The sequence below is a fragment of the Thunnus albacares genome, chromosome 5 (assembly GCF_914725855.1).
Source record: "Thunnus albacares chromosome 5, fThuAlb1.1, whole genome shotgun sequence".
Taxonomy (NCBI): Eukaryota; Metazoa; Chordata; class Actinopteri; order Scombriformes; family Scombridae; genus Thunnus; species Thunnus albacares.
Genome location: NC_058110.1, coordinates 28,703,628 through 28,718,493, shown reverse-complemented (window position 1 = coordinate 28,718,493; position 14,866 = coordinate 28,703,628). Strand labels below are relative to the sequence as shown.

The following is a 14,866-nucleotide window of genomic DNA, read 5'->3' as shown; positions in this document are numbered from 1 at the left end:
ATTACAGTCCTTACCACATCCTTTCATTAAAATGGAAGGTTTCCTTTCCCATGCAATATAGACAAACATGTACCATATAATCCATAGTGTTACTAACTAAAACATGACATTTTATTGAATAAGTACACTGAAACAGGAGAACTGTCGAAGAAAGTAACACTTAATTACATGGTATTTACATTGTACTAAAAAAGTGTGTTTGTGATGTAAGGGTCATAAAATAAATCTATTTAGGGTCTGGTAACAGTTTACTCCCGATATCCAGTTATTTGTATGAATTGCTGGACTGGAACATAGCTATCCTTATTATACTTCGGATAATCACAGAGTACCTTTATCCTACTTCCTTACATAATTTATAGACATGAAATTAAAGAAAACTTACACTTCCATTAAAATTAAATGGATAAGAATATGCAAAATAAATTGAACCTTGGTTTGGTAACAAATCAGTACCTTCAACTAATTGATTTAAAACATTAACAATTACAGGTTCAACATGGAATGAATTGTGCTGCCCTGAAACTTGAGGAGTCATTTCTGAATCCATGGACTAGTGGGACCCAAAAGGTCTTCAACTGAAGAAAAAAAGACAAGTGTCTCTTTTAGTAGTAATCCGAAGGTGTCCTTTATTTGTCCCTAATTGGGAAACGAAATAATGAAAGTTGTCCGGGAGTTCCAGGAGGCAGCAGCCGTCAGTTCCTCTTCAGTAGCCACAGGGAACAATCAGTCCCTCTTCATCCGAAGTGCCCCTGACGACTAACAGAAGAATATCACATAAGCAGGTGATTTGAGGTTAGTGAGTGAGCAACTAGCTCTCACAGGCTGACTCTGCCACAGCTACAACCATCTGAGCCCCTTTTTCTTTAGCTCAATAATAAACAGTACTGTGCTCTAGGTTTAATAAACAACACAAACTATAACTCACTGTATATTAAAAGGACTAATGTGTAAGATTTACTGGCATCTAGTGGAACAGACTTAACAGAAATAGAATATAATATTCATAAATAATAATAATAATTAGTGTATAATCACCTGAAAATAAGAACCGTGTTTTTGTTAACTTAGAATGAGCTCTTTATATCTACATTGGGAGCGGGTCCTCCTCCACGGAGGCTGCCATGTTGCACCGCCATGTTTCTACAGTAGCCCAGAACAGATTAACCAACCACTGGCTCTCGAGAGGGCCTTTCAAGTTTTTTGCGAGTTGTGCCGCCACTGTAGGTTCTCCTTGATGCTTGGAAGGTGAGGCTGGGCGGCTTAAAAGAGCATAAACCATGTGAGTTTACATTCTAGACACAGAGGTAACTTGTACAAACTTCTTGCCAAAGTATACCTAGCATGGTGGCTAATTAGCTATTAGCTTAACTTGCGATTAGCATGCTAATAAACATTAATTTGGTTGTTAAAACTTTACTATAAGGCAGGCAACACATCACCATAAGACAGACAGTGTCACACATCTTAAGTATGAATGCTCACTAGGCTAGTGAGTTCTACAACCATCTGAGTCTGCTTTTCCTCCTACCGGTTTGTTCATATACAAACAAACTGTATACAAACAAACTGTAAAGCGGTCGTAAAGTGGTGCTATCGTAACACTTAAAGAGCGTTACGTATTGGATGAAAATGACAAAATAATGACATAATCTGACTAATATTACAGCTGGGTTACACCAACACAAAGCTTAAATTGCTGTTACCATGTAAATATATAACTATTATACACTTAACAGGAACTGGGTTCAAAGAGACAACTGTGGAGAGAAGCAATATGCCTTTGCTGCGTCTAGTCTGCTGCAAATTTCATCAGAAGAAGATATGTATTTCATTCATATGAGCAATGCCTTGCTTTACCGGTACCAGATAAAGTTAATTTTTGGTGGAATATTATAAAATTATAAGAAAAAACCCCACTGTTTCATTGGCCACTCAATCTTTTCATAAAAGTATGGAAAAGTTATATATATATATATAGATATATATATATATATACACACACACACACACACATATATATATATATATACATATGCATATATATATATTAAGTGTAATAACATCTGCACGAAAGTACCCAGTATTTGAGATGTACCATGACACTACAGGAAAACTGTTCCTGCTGAGGTTGTTACCAGGTAAGTATACGGTAAATCTAATAAACCCTTTATAAATGGGTGTAGTCATGAACAATAACTATATAAGTAATTTATTGGAAAGTACAATTTTAATTTCTAGATAGAACATAATTAAACTTAAGCTGTTTCCAACATAAACTTGAGATAATTACAATTGTAATGATGGGTATTAGAGGAGGTTTTTCTTAGTATTTCAGTTGTAGTTTCTTTGTATTTACCTGCTTATTACCAGTGGTAATTACCCAATAATGTACTTTAATTTACCATATATTTACCAGGTAAAAACTTAGTAAGTAGGGGACTGTAAAAGAAAGGGTTATAGAGGAATTAGGAATACATTTTAAGTAGGTGAGGTAGGACCTATCAAATCATTTCTTTTTCCCTTCCCTTTGAAAGCAGAGCACACTGTGCTATGGCACTCTGACATTTTCATGATGAAGAGAACAACAATAAGGAGTGGATGAGCCAGAAGAGCTTCCCCCGAGAGAATATTTAGACTACTGTATGTCCTTGTGCAAGAGGTAAGGAATTGCTATGAGTAAAAATCTGAAATTGAACCATCTTGAGAGCAGAAAACAGTTGTCTAATGGTTTCTCTATTCCTGGAAAAAGCATTGCTCTTGTATTGCCTGCACCAGAAATTCAAATTTACTTGAAGGCTTAAAATAAAAAATAAAATAACAATCAAAGATCCTTTGTGGGCAATCTGAAATTGTCCACATACACTAGAGGGTAGCAGGTAGACACACAATCCTCTGCTACTTTTTAAATGAAAATGTCAATAAATAGCGAGATTGCTGACCAATTTTTGAGGATGGTTTCAGTAGAATAAAGGATTTGAAACCTTTGTGGCTCCATTTGAAACTGAACTGAAAAATAAGACAGACTGTAGAAATATAAAAAACTTTGTATCCTAGAACTTCAGTGAACGGGTGAAGCATGCAGGTTGTGGGTTTAGAGGCGAATACTGACCCAGAAAGAGTGACAAGGGAAAAACTGGAAACATCCTGAGAAATCAAAGATGGGTCAGTAAGCTGCAGTTTTGGTGTTTTTCCCCCATTCTACATTACCATTTCAATTTTTTTTAAATGTCATCCTCAACATTACTTAACATAGAAACACAGGACTCTCCCAGATAATGTAACAACCCTGAAGGTTTATGCTATGACCACGATTTCAACTTTGTTTCTGAGAAATTATGTTTTGTGCCTCATTTTGATACGGCGGATGGCTAATAAATCCTACAGTACCCATGAGCCTCGTTCATTGTTGCATTAGAGTTGTAGAGTGGGAGTTTCAAGAGTGCTTTTCCCCGTTGTGTATTCCCATTTAAAATGTTTCTTTAAACAATATCTTAAATATTACTTAACACAGAAACACAGAACTCTCTCAGATTATGTAATGATCATTTAGGTTTATATTATGACAATCAGTTTTTAATTATTTCAACTTTGTTTCTGAGAAATCACATTTTGTCTGTGATTTTCGTATGGCAGACGATTAAGAATATTACAATACCTATGAGCCTCAGCTGCAGTTGCTATGGAGAATCAAAACACTTTGCCATAGTTGCTGTATTTACTCAAAAGTGACCCAGGAATTAAAACTGAACTGACGGACGCTTGTAAAATCAGTTTTCTCAATACCTTAATCCTGAGCTTCAGCCCGCTGTCATGGAATTTTAAGCTCAGTGATTGGCTGTTTCTTGCCAAAATGCACTTTGGGAGCCATAGTTAACTTCAAACCTGAAATCTTTATGTACACAGTCTTATACAACTCTTATACTTCAACATTTTATCAAAGAACCAGATATTTTCTAATGCAGTTGTTCCTCTTTTGGACTGATGATTTAATCGGGAGAGTTTCATGCCAATCAAAGCTGTAGAAGTGCTCAAACTGTGAGTCACGTAGCATTGTCTACAGAAAAATATGAATGGGATTTTTATTTCTGGGACCAGTGATTCCCAAAATAACTCCTCCAACATCACAGCTCTATTAGAGCAATAGTGAAAAAAACCCAAGTCATTGATAGTCAAATGCTGCATTTTCTTCTTTCTTCCTGATCGCTTGAGGCAGTGTTCAATACTGGATAAGATCGAGCTACGCATTCACAGGTCAATAGATTCAAGCTGCAAAGTCTTTGATTTTCCACTTAATGCCTCCACATATACTCTGTCATCAGGAAATCTCTTCATCTTTTCTTTTTTTTCATCTGTAATCTTCTTGCAGATAGTCCCTCATTATCTTTAACACTCTGGATTATTGTGGTATTGTGGTGACAGCACACCTCAGCAAAATGTTTCCTCTTTGCTGCATTTAAGACTATTATGGTGTACGTTGTGCTGTGTGGCATTGCTATTTCTCTGTTTTGCCCCCTTGGGTAGATATCTATCCTGAGTGCCCCCTAATCAGTGTTAATCCACTTAAGCCAGTCAGGTACAGATGCTCAGGTTACTCTTGCAGAAGGGACAGCTTTGGTTATTTATCCATCCATCAGAGGTAAATTAGTTGTTAGGCGACTGCATGCTCTCCCAGTCCTACGTTAGCTTACATCTGATATCTGAGCGTTTTCGTTGGTTTCCCAGTTTCCCTAGGCTTGCAAACCACCTGGGTGGCCTGGTAGACTCTCCATTGTGTTTGTGGTTGCTGCTGTCTTTCAGCTTTTTTGCCCTGTTATGACTTTGCTTTTAGTTATGTATCATGCTGGGCTCTCTTTTGTAGCACAAGCATGGTAACATGTAAAATGGCACCATGGTGACCATTTTCTCTGCAAAACAAGCCGAGACAAAGGAGAATTTTTTTCTGCTCACCATGGTGGTGCTTCTGCCGCTCCTGAGACTGCCCTTGGGGCCGTCTTCGGCATCATTATCATTGGGAGGACAATTTACTGCCTGTGGCTTGCTTTGTCTCTCAACACGAGTGACACGAGGACTGTTGCAGCTATACAAGACACTAGCAGCTCTTATGACCGTATGGTGATCTCACCAACAGTGTAAAAAGTCCTGAATCCTTATATGCTGTGATTCAGGCCCTAGAGTCGTGTCATGACCCTCATTACTTTGGGCCGCATGAGGATCTCCATCACCTCATGTCAGTCTCGCAGTCTGCTGGGGAAGATCCTGCCCTTTGCATTTATAATAAGGAAGTTTTATAGACTGATGTTGATTCTCATGTTTTTCACATGTCGAGTAGTCATGTAATATACTTGATGACGGACAGAGTAATTGCATGGAGAAGAAATCTACCATATTGGGCCAAATATCAGATGACCCTGACTGTAAGATGTAAAATACAATTAAATTCAAATTTACCATCTCATAAAAAAGAAGAAAACAGCAGACATCCATGCATACATACATATAAAACATGTATACATACACACATACAAACAAACATACTGTACAAATACAGTGTGTTCATTTAAGAAAAGCTCAGCAGGCAAACTGTTTCATTCTTTAGGTGCATAAATACTGAATGACATCTCACCAGACGTTGAAAGTGCTCTAGGCACATGGAGGAGATTTCTACCTTGTGACTGGAGAGATCTGCTGGGGTTATAAACTGACAGCATGTCTGAGACGTACTGTGGAGCCAAACCAGACAGCGCTTTGTAAACAAAAAGGAGGATTTTGAATTGTATTGTGAAAACAACAGGAAGCAAGGTTTCAGAGGACTGGGGTTATATGGTCTGATCTTTTTGTTCTGGTTAGAATTTGTGTGGCTGAGTTCTGAATAAGAAATCTATGGATTGTTTTGTTTGGAAGACCCATAAACAGAAAATTGCAATAATCCAGCCTGCTCATGACAAATGCATGCATGAGTTTCTCTGAGTCAGATTGAGAAATACAGCCTCTGCTTCTGGAAATGTTTCTGAGTTGGAAAAAGGCAACCTTGGTGATGCTGTTGATATGCTCCTTGGAATTGAGTTTTACCATCCAAGGCAGACCAGCTGTCTCTGGGCTTTAGCACTTTAAAAGTAAAACATTAAATACCTCCAACAAGGCAGAATGTAAGTCCCACATTTGTGTAGATATTAGTCACATCCTCACACTGTCTCCTTTCTTTCTTTTGAGCTCGCCATCAACTGTAACTTCAGCAATTCATGACTGCTGAATGACAGCTGATGCCCTGCTGTGTTTCTGCAGTCGACGTTGAGAGAGACGCTTTCAACTCGCTTTCACTCACCAGGGATTTAATACTAAAGACTCTTGGGGCTGTCGAACTCTAAAAGACTATAAACGGAATTGAAGAAACTCGCTAGCCTTGCAACAGTAAGGCTACAAACAACCAATAATGCAGCACTCTCTGTAAGAGACACTCTTTTGATTCAAGAAGAAAGAATATCTGATGTATTTTTCTATTCCTTGAATATAATACAACCCCTGCTTTCTTAAATGTAGTTTCCAGAAAAAAATATCATCTCAAATTCCACGTTTGCTCACAGTCCATCGATACTAAAAGAAAAAAGATATAACATGTACATGTCTGATTAGTGATCGATTCATATATTATTCATAACTATCCCTAGTTGATACTGACATTGTCCTTCTACCAGTTATATTCACTTCTTAGAGCCATAGGAAAGTAGTACACTGCATACTCATAATATTTGGAGTCAAGCCAAACAAGGACCTTGTGCCCCACCTAGACACAAGTCTAGTCCCTATGGCCCCACTCATTAGTGTCTGTCGCCTGTGGACCAGCTGGCACAGCCCACGGGGTTTTACTTAATGTCTGTGCAGTAGTTATATATCAACATATCAGTAGGCATATCAGTCCAGGCAAGAAAAAGCAAATCAAGTGTAGTTGGTCACCATTATTTTCTTGTTTTCTGCATATCTGTCAAAATACATTTGTGTCACTGGTAAACCTTATCAGTGGTAAAAAGTCTCCAGTAGTCTGATATTATATGAATGTTAATCACTGCAGTTCTTCTCAACTCTACAGAGAGCATTTTAATGTCTTTCAGCTCATTGTTTTGGTTTTACCGCCCGCAACATTACTGTTTTGGTTCACTCTCACTGCTTCCTGCTTCTGCTGGAAACAGAAGCATGAAGCTATTTTCAGCAAACAAGCTTTGATAAACCCACTGTACATTACCTGGCCACCACCAAACACCACAGACAAAGTTAGCCACTAGCTGGTGAACACAGTGAAGCATTTAGCTGCTAAAGAGGCAAATATTTCCCATAAGGACTTGGTGAAGACCAAAGCAGAGCTCAAAGGAGAATGAATATTGGAATTATGTCTACAGGACGAGTAATTAGATTGACACATTTGCAACTTCTTACAGTGGTTAACAGTGTTGTCTTCAATTACTTGGAAATTGTAATTATTTATACGTTACTGTTACTGCTATATATTACTCATTTAAAAATCACATTACTTTAATAATTACCCAACAGCAAAAGTAATTAGTTACTCGTTACTTTACATTTGTCACTCAGCCATCAGCTGCCTTAAACAATTTTGAATCAGAGCTGAAACTGAAAATTATTTTCATTATCGATTAATCTGCTCTTTATTCTCTGGATTCATTGTGTCTATAAAATATCAGAAAATAGTGGAAAAATGCCCTTTAAAATCTTAAAATGTCTTTTTTGTCTGATCAAAAGTCCAAAATCCAAAGATATTTTGTTTTTCTATCATGTATGACACAGAAAAGCTTCAAATCCTCACGTGTGAAGCTGCAACCAGGAAATTTGGGGCATTTTTGCTTAAAAAATGACTAAAATGATTATTCGATGATCAAAATGTTTACAGATTAATTTTCTATCAATTGACTAATCAGTTAATCTCATCTGTGTTTAACACGTGTAGAAAAAGAAAACGAGATATTGTGCTTTAACAAGCAGCCAGCCTACAGTTTGGAGGCGTTTACTGACCATCAGCAGCTAGCTTAATGTTCGCCATGGTGATTACATGAAGTCCCGTCCTCTCACTGAAGCTGCATTGTTCTCACAGCCTCCGACTCTGAAGTTCCTCAGCTTATTCCTGAATGTAGCCTTACCAGTGGCTAACATTAGCCAGCTAAGACACAACATGTAAATAAAACAACTTTGGAATTACTTGGAGTCACATTTCTCCTCTTTTGGCAGCAGCAAACTGCATTCGCTCACCTCTAGCCCCCGCACCACTCAAGCATATACCGGACCAAATTGACATCAAACATCCATCAAATTACCATCGAGACAGCAAACAAGTAACGGAGCATTAGTGGGATTAGTAACCGTAATGTAATTACTAAATTTCAATTTTTAATCCCTTACACTACTCGTATCTGGAAAAAAAAAAGCAGTACAAATATGCAACTGACAATATGTCAATGTTGTGTTTAGAAGCTGTTCCACTACCCCCCTAGTGACCAAAAAAATGGATTATACTGCTTTAAGAAGGAGACCTTTAATTACAGCTCTGTAATTAGATTAATATGATTTGCAAAGATATGTTTAGATATGTGTAGCAAGTGCTCTGTATCAAAGGGGCTTAACAGATTTGGATGGTCAAAGTCAAATTTGGCCTTTACTTTAATTACTGTGCTCCCAAGAAGACATAAAAATGTATTATTATATCAAGACACACAGTCAAAATTCAGCATCTGTCCAAGTTTCATCAAAATTAGGCCACTAATCTGACATCCCATCTGAGATGTCATGTCCAATGTCATGATCCCTCAACAGACGATAAATCATGTGGGACAGCAGTTCCTTTCCTTCCGACAGTCTGAGCTCATACATATTGTACCCAGCTACATACTGGCATTTGTTTGGCTAACGCTCATCAGCAGTCTACCTTTAGCTGAGGCATCATTATTCCTCTGCTTACACCCATCAATGCCCCATCAAATGCCTCTCCAGCCACTGTCAGCCGATTGTCATGCAGCTCCCTTCTTATAGACCAGTCTGTCATGCATAGTCAATGTTTAAAGGATATTGTTGTGTATGCTGTTTGCACTGACTACATCACAAGAAACTGCATGATGTGATTTGACTACAGAATCACTGGATTATGGGTGCATCTGTTTCTTTGATATTAGATTTTTTTGGGGGGCGTTGTTCGGCTTACAGATGCTACAGATGCTTGATTTGATTTTAATTGTTAAAGAAATTAAAGGACAGAGATGGAAGTCAAAATCTCAGTAAGCTTCTTAGCAGGCTGTGCTTGTGTGTCGAAGCGGTTGGTGATTAAAGAGGAACAGATTTTATACATCAAAGTCTGTTTACAAGTCTCAGAGTACCATGAAGAAAAAAAAGTTGTATAAGCCATTTATGGCTACAGAAGGAGCTCTGTGAAATCTGAGAAATTCCCTCAAGTGATGTCACTTGAGTCAGTGTCGGTTGGGGATGAAGACTACAAGCTTGAAAAAATATCTGGGGTTAGAAAATGAGGATACTCGATCCCCTGTAGCCCGCTCCTCATCTCTGGTTGAAGCTCGCAGCTCATGGTTACAGTAACTGCTTGCTAGCATAACACACCTGAACTGTTGATGGCTGTTGCATTGTGGGAAATGTTGGCATTTTTTTGACAAAGAAGAAGAATGTGTGGAGCTTCTGCTGCATCAATTCTTTTTCTTTGTGTGCTAAATGCTTAATTGGAGGACGTTTAAATTCCTATCTCGATGTTGGTATCAGACAGACATAGCCAGACAAAACTGTTTACTAATGCAAATACTACTGGAGTTGATCTGAGACACCGATGAGTAATTTCATTAACACCAGTTATTCACTCGTTCCATAGCACACGGATCATAAATATCAGTGTGGACACTGCAGATTCGCCTGAAATGATGCATGAGACCTTGGAGGTGTTCTGATAACTTACACGATAAAATATGAATCGAGGACAAGTCAACATAGTTATAAAAACATTCCACTGGAGTATTTCGTAGTAATGCATAATGCATTAGCCACTGTAACAGTTAGCAAAGAAATGCTCTCCCCTGATAGATCTGTGCTGTTCATCTTATCCAGAACACACACTCTAGGACTCTAATGAGGGTCCTGCTCACTGGTAGTATTTTGTAGCACAAATTGTATATTGTACTGGTAAAAGAATAAGGCACAAACTTGAAGGGCTGGATGTTTTTTTATTGAAATTGTTGCGTGTATTAACGATATGTGTTCTGTCGATACTGTAGCTGCCTCTCAGCTGGAATTGATTGAAGGCCCACCCTGTAAAGACAAACATATAAATAAATACATACATATAAATATATAGTTTGGTTACCTCAACATAATGTGCTCATTGTGGTATAAATTTTGCTAAAATGAGAAAAGATTGACTGTTGTGTTAACTGTTGTTTGATTGTGTCATAATACAATGTGTAATGTTTGTGTTCAGGTCACTCACCTCTGTTGTGTCTCGTCTCCAGGATGTTCAGGCTAAAAGAGTCCCCAGGGTATGTGAGCACCAATTTAAAGGTTCCAGGAGAAACCATGTGATAATTAGTGTAGGGGTGTTAAATTAATCTGCTGTTCAGGTTTTCTATCATTCTATCGTAACGTGTAACGTAAATTAAGATCATGCAGACTATTTGACATTAGTGTATTAAAGGGTGTTTTTATGTATTTGTTGTGTTATGTGTAGTTATAATGTGAGTGGCAGATTTCCCTATACTGTGGTAGGGGGTGAGGTCATTTCCAGTTGCAGGCTACATAAGGCAGCCAGTTTCCATCAAGGGCTGCTACTCTCAGGACCACATGCAGCCTGTGGTCCACAGTATTTTATATGGAGGATTATGACTGTTATTGTTACTAAGTCTTCATTATGGGTGAAATAAACACCTTGTTGGTGTGCACCTAATCGCCGCCTCAAGCGTCTTCCTTTTAAAGTCCAGCCGCTACACAGCCATCTGAACAATTTTATATGCTTGCCAACTGCAGCATTTTACACATGCGTGCAGCGCTTCAAATGCAATTCATTTCTATTTATTTTGTCAGTGTTGCACATCCAATTGATTTCAAGGTGCTCCTGCAGCTTCTGGTCAGAGTAGCATCCTCTGCGGACCACAGGCTGTTGAGGAACTGATGCTAATCTAGATAGAGGGAAGACTGGGGGGGGTTGCACTTTCTTCCCCCACCCCTCCTTCTTCTCTCCCTCTCTCTCTCTCTCTCTCTCTCTCTCTCTCTGTTGAAGATTGTACTGATTGTGCTGCAATATGTCGCATGACCATGGTCAGAACTGCAGACTGAGGTGTAATTTCTCCCATTCTCATTAAATCAATGGTGTATGCCTCTTGTAGCAGTGTGTGGATATACATGTGTTCATCACAGCAGCTTACCGCAAGCTCTCTTGACACAGAACAAAGCAAAGGCTTGCATGTGTTGCTCATCAAAAAAAAGACTCCCTTTTGATCCTTCATGACGCATTTGCCTAATCTCATTCTATGTAGAAATAAAACAACTCTTTGAATGTGTTATCTGGACATCTATTCAAAGAAAAAGCTTTGATATTTATGAGGATACCCTCATCAATATTCATGCTACTAAACTTATGCATGTTTCCTTTGTTTTGCTGCATTGCCTGTTTTTTTTTTTTTTTAAGAGGCAAATAAATACTTCCTTAGTGGGTTTCTCTTTTTCTTTCCCCCCCCAATCACTGCATGTTTAGTCTCAACAATGCTTTCTGCAACAGAAGTTGAAGTGGCTTGCGGGTGTTTTAGCACAAGATTGAAGTGAGAGGCTATTGAGCTTGTTTGACTGTTCGCTGGGCTGAGTGAGGGATCTGCCCCTAGACATTTGCACTATAGTATCCTGCTGACTTGCTTGCTTGCTCACACTGCCATAGAAACAGGGTTCCTGAGTGCAGTGGAGGCTCAGTCTGTTCAGGAGCAAGCAAGGGAGAGGATCAGGAGGAGAGAGTGAGAGGGGGGGAAAGAAAGAGACACAGAGAGAAAGAGAGAAACAGAGGGAGGGAGAAGTGAGAGAGAGGGAGAGAGTGAGGGATCAAGAGAGGAAAAGTGAGAGACACTGTCACTGGTGAGTACATAGCTGTCATAGCACATTGAATCAGTGGTTCAAATCTGATGCTTTGAGCGTCTTTTTTTTTTTTTTTTTTTTTTCTTCTTTGTTCGCTTTTAACGATTGATTTCTCTGGCTTGGTTTCACTGATGCTGAGGTGCTGTGAAACAGGTTGCAGGTTGTCACTTTGTTGGGGGATGTGAGAGCAGTGTTTTTGGCTCTCAGAGACAGATGAAGAACAGTAGCAGCTCTTTTATTTGTTAATCAGTCATTAATACTGTTGTAACCTTTCAATTGGTAATAATTGTCTAACAGTGCGTGTTTACTTTTGAATAATACATGCCGATACGAAACTACTCCTCTTTTTTTGGCAGCCTTCCTGACTATATCATACTCTTTTCAATCTTTTATGAAGCACCATGTTAATATTTGATCAGAGTGGATGTCTGCAGCTGTACTTTCCGTCTCTATCTTACACACCTCTGCCCATTATATTACTGTCTGAACCCTGCTGAAATTGACGAGATATTGATTTGTCCTTTCCACAGCTGGTATCAGTTATTGAGCAACTGAACTAATGCTTTTTGTTCAATACTCCACCTGTACGGCAGAGGTGATGAGACTTACTCAGCTGCATAGCGTAAAATGTTAAGTCAGGTCACAGCTTTGTGTGTGTGTGTGTGTGTGTGTGTATGTGTGTGTGTTTTCTATTTGTGTCTCTGTCTGCTTCTGTTTGCACATGCTTATGTCACTTTTTTTTTTTTTCCTCTCCTCTTCGCTCTTGCTGGGTTTGATCAACGTGCATCATGACACTTTGATGAAGCGTTAGAGCTGCGGGGCTAATAGGGGAGAGAAACAGCAGGTTACCCTGTGCCTCACATCAGCATCAGTGTGAGGAAACTGTGTTATTATGATTATTGTCTTCCACGGTGACACTTAGGATTTAAAGTACTTCCGATTTGTGATAAAAAGCAAAGATTCCTCCCTTGAATGTATCTCGACTGGTTGCATGTGTTGTTGAAAATATCTGCTTACAACCTGTTATGTCAATCTGAGCATTAATCCCGTCAGTGCTTATGTTTATCTCTGCGGTTCACTTGGATCCCCTGCCTCCCTTCACCTGTTCCTACAGTGCAGTTATATTTTTTCTCCCCCTCCAGCAGCAGCAGCTTTGGGAAAAGGCTGAATTAAACAAATCCAGCCAGCCTTATCAGTTTTCTGCTGGCTCCTGCCATGACTGGACCCTGGTGGCCCTTCCTGGCAGGCTGTGTTATTGTGTTTGCGTGTGTGTGTGTGTGTTTATGGTGGCTCTGCTGTGGGTGTGTGCAAATGTGCATGGTTGCAAATGGCTTGTTACCAAGTGCATGCATGCATGTGCGTGTGTGTGTGTGTGTGTGTGTGTGTGTAGTCAGTGGCGTTGACATGATTGTGTGTGATCAGGGTAGCCGCAGGGGTCGCTTGCTTTTCTTTGTGAGCGGATTCAGGGATGCTGGCATTTGTCTTCTTTCTGCTCTCCTGTGACATGTTTTATGACTTCTTGTTAAAATGTCACTCACTAAGGCTGGACTGTAAAATGTCCCTGTGCGGGAGCTTAGCGCGTGAACAATAGAACGCAGCGGTGTGATAAAACCTGGTAAAGCACACAGCTGTGAAGGCAAGGCTGCAGGATGGGTGAGATAATGCTGAGCTCTCTTCTGACAGCCCCCTTCTAGGTACAATTTGTTTCAGTACCATATAAAATTGGACTGAATTTTGACAGCCCAGTGGCCCGGATCAATACCTTGGCCGTCCGTGAGGGGAAACAATATTGCTCTTGTAAACAAGAGGATATGCTACACTGACAATGAGTGCACTTGTTTAGCGGAAGAACAAGCAGCTAATGGTAAACAAAGCACCTGAGAAAAGAGGAGAATCCTGTGTTTGAGGCGTTCAAACGTTGCATCTCTGAATCGTTTCAGACAGAAATAGCTGAAATGCAAATGGTTTAGCACCTAATATTCTCTGCAGCTTCTCAACTAATTACTGCTCCATAATTACACTTTCTATCTAAACACATAATTATGAAATCAAAGGCAGTCATGAGTGGTGGCGACCTTAAAGGGGCCATGTTATACTTCTTTTTCACAAGTTAACACGGTTCCCTGGAGCCTTAATAAAATGTATCTGACATGCTTTGGCCAAAATACCACAAGGATCAAGCACCAGAGCAGCCCTCTCATCCTGTCTAAACAGCCCTCTTCAGAACGGTTGGTTTGAGCGCCTGTCCCGCCCACCTCACCCCCCCTCTTCTGCAGGGGTGTACTGGCTACCATGGCAACTGTTGAGTGTTACTCGAGCATTACTTGCACGAGTTTGACCGCGGGATCATTTGTGTTTATTGGTCCCAAACAGCCAGAGAGCAACGGCAGGCACCGACTAGTCCCCAAACCAGATCAGTGATGTTACTGAATCTCAGCCTGGATGAACCCACAATGAACCTAGATTTTGCCTAAACGTATCAAATTGATGCTGAAATAAATACATCATGATGCCGATTTGTAAAAAGTCTGAATTCATGCTTTGTCAGGTCTGTCCGCAAGGCGGCAAGCAAACAACTTTTAAAATGCTTGTCTTCTGAATGGAGTTCAGGGATATGCCAACGTTTTAGCTGCTCCATCCACGCTCAAATAATATCATCTAAAGGCCTAGATACAACCGCGACATTATTATTTATACACATAGATATCTACATACTGTGTAATTTTAAAATTAACTGAGCTCCAGCTAG

The 14,866-nt window shown here is 39.5% G+C and overlaps 1 long non-coding RNA gene across 1 annotated transcript; it reads left to right on the top strand.

The window, feature by feature from the left end:
• The first annotated feature begins 1,026 nt into the window (after positions 1 to 1,026).
• LOC122982553 lies at positions 1,027 to 11,190 on the top strand. The gene is made up of 3 exons (XR_006403493.1): positions 1,027 to 1,282; positions 2,541 to 2,662; positions 10,481 to 11,190. It is a non-coding gene; the product is annotated as an uncharacterized LOC122982553 (long non-coding RNA).
• The last annotated feature ends 3,676 nt before the right edge of the window (positions 11,191 to 14,866 follow it).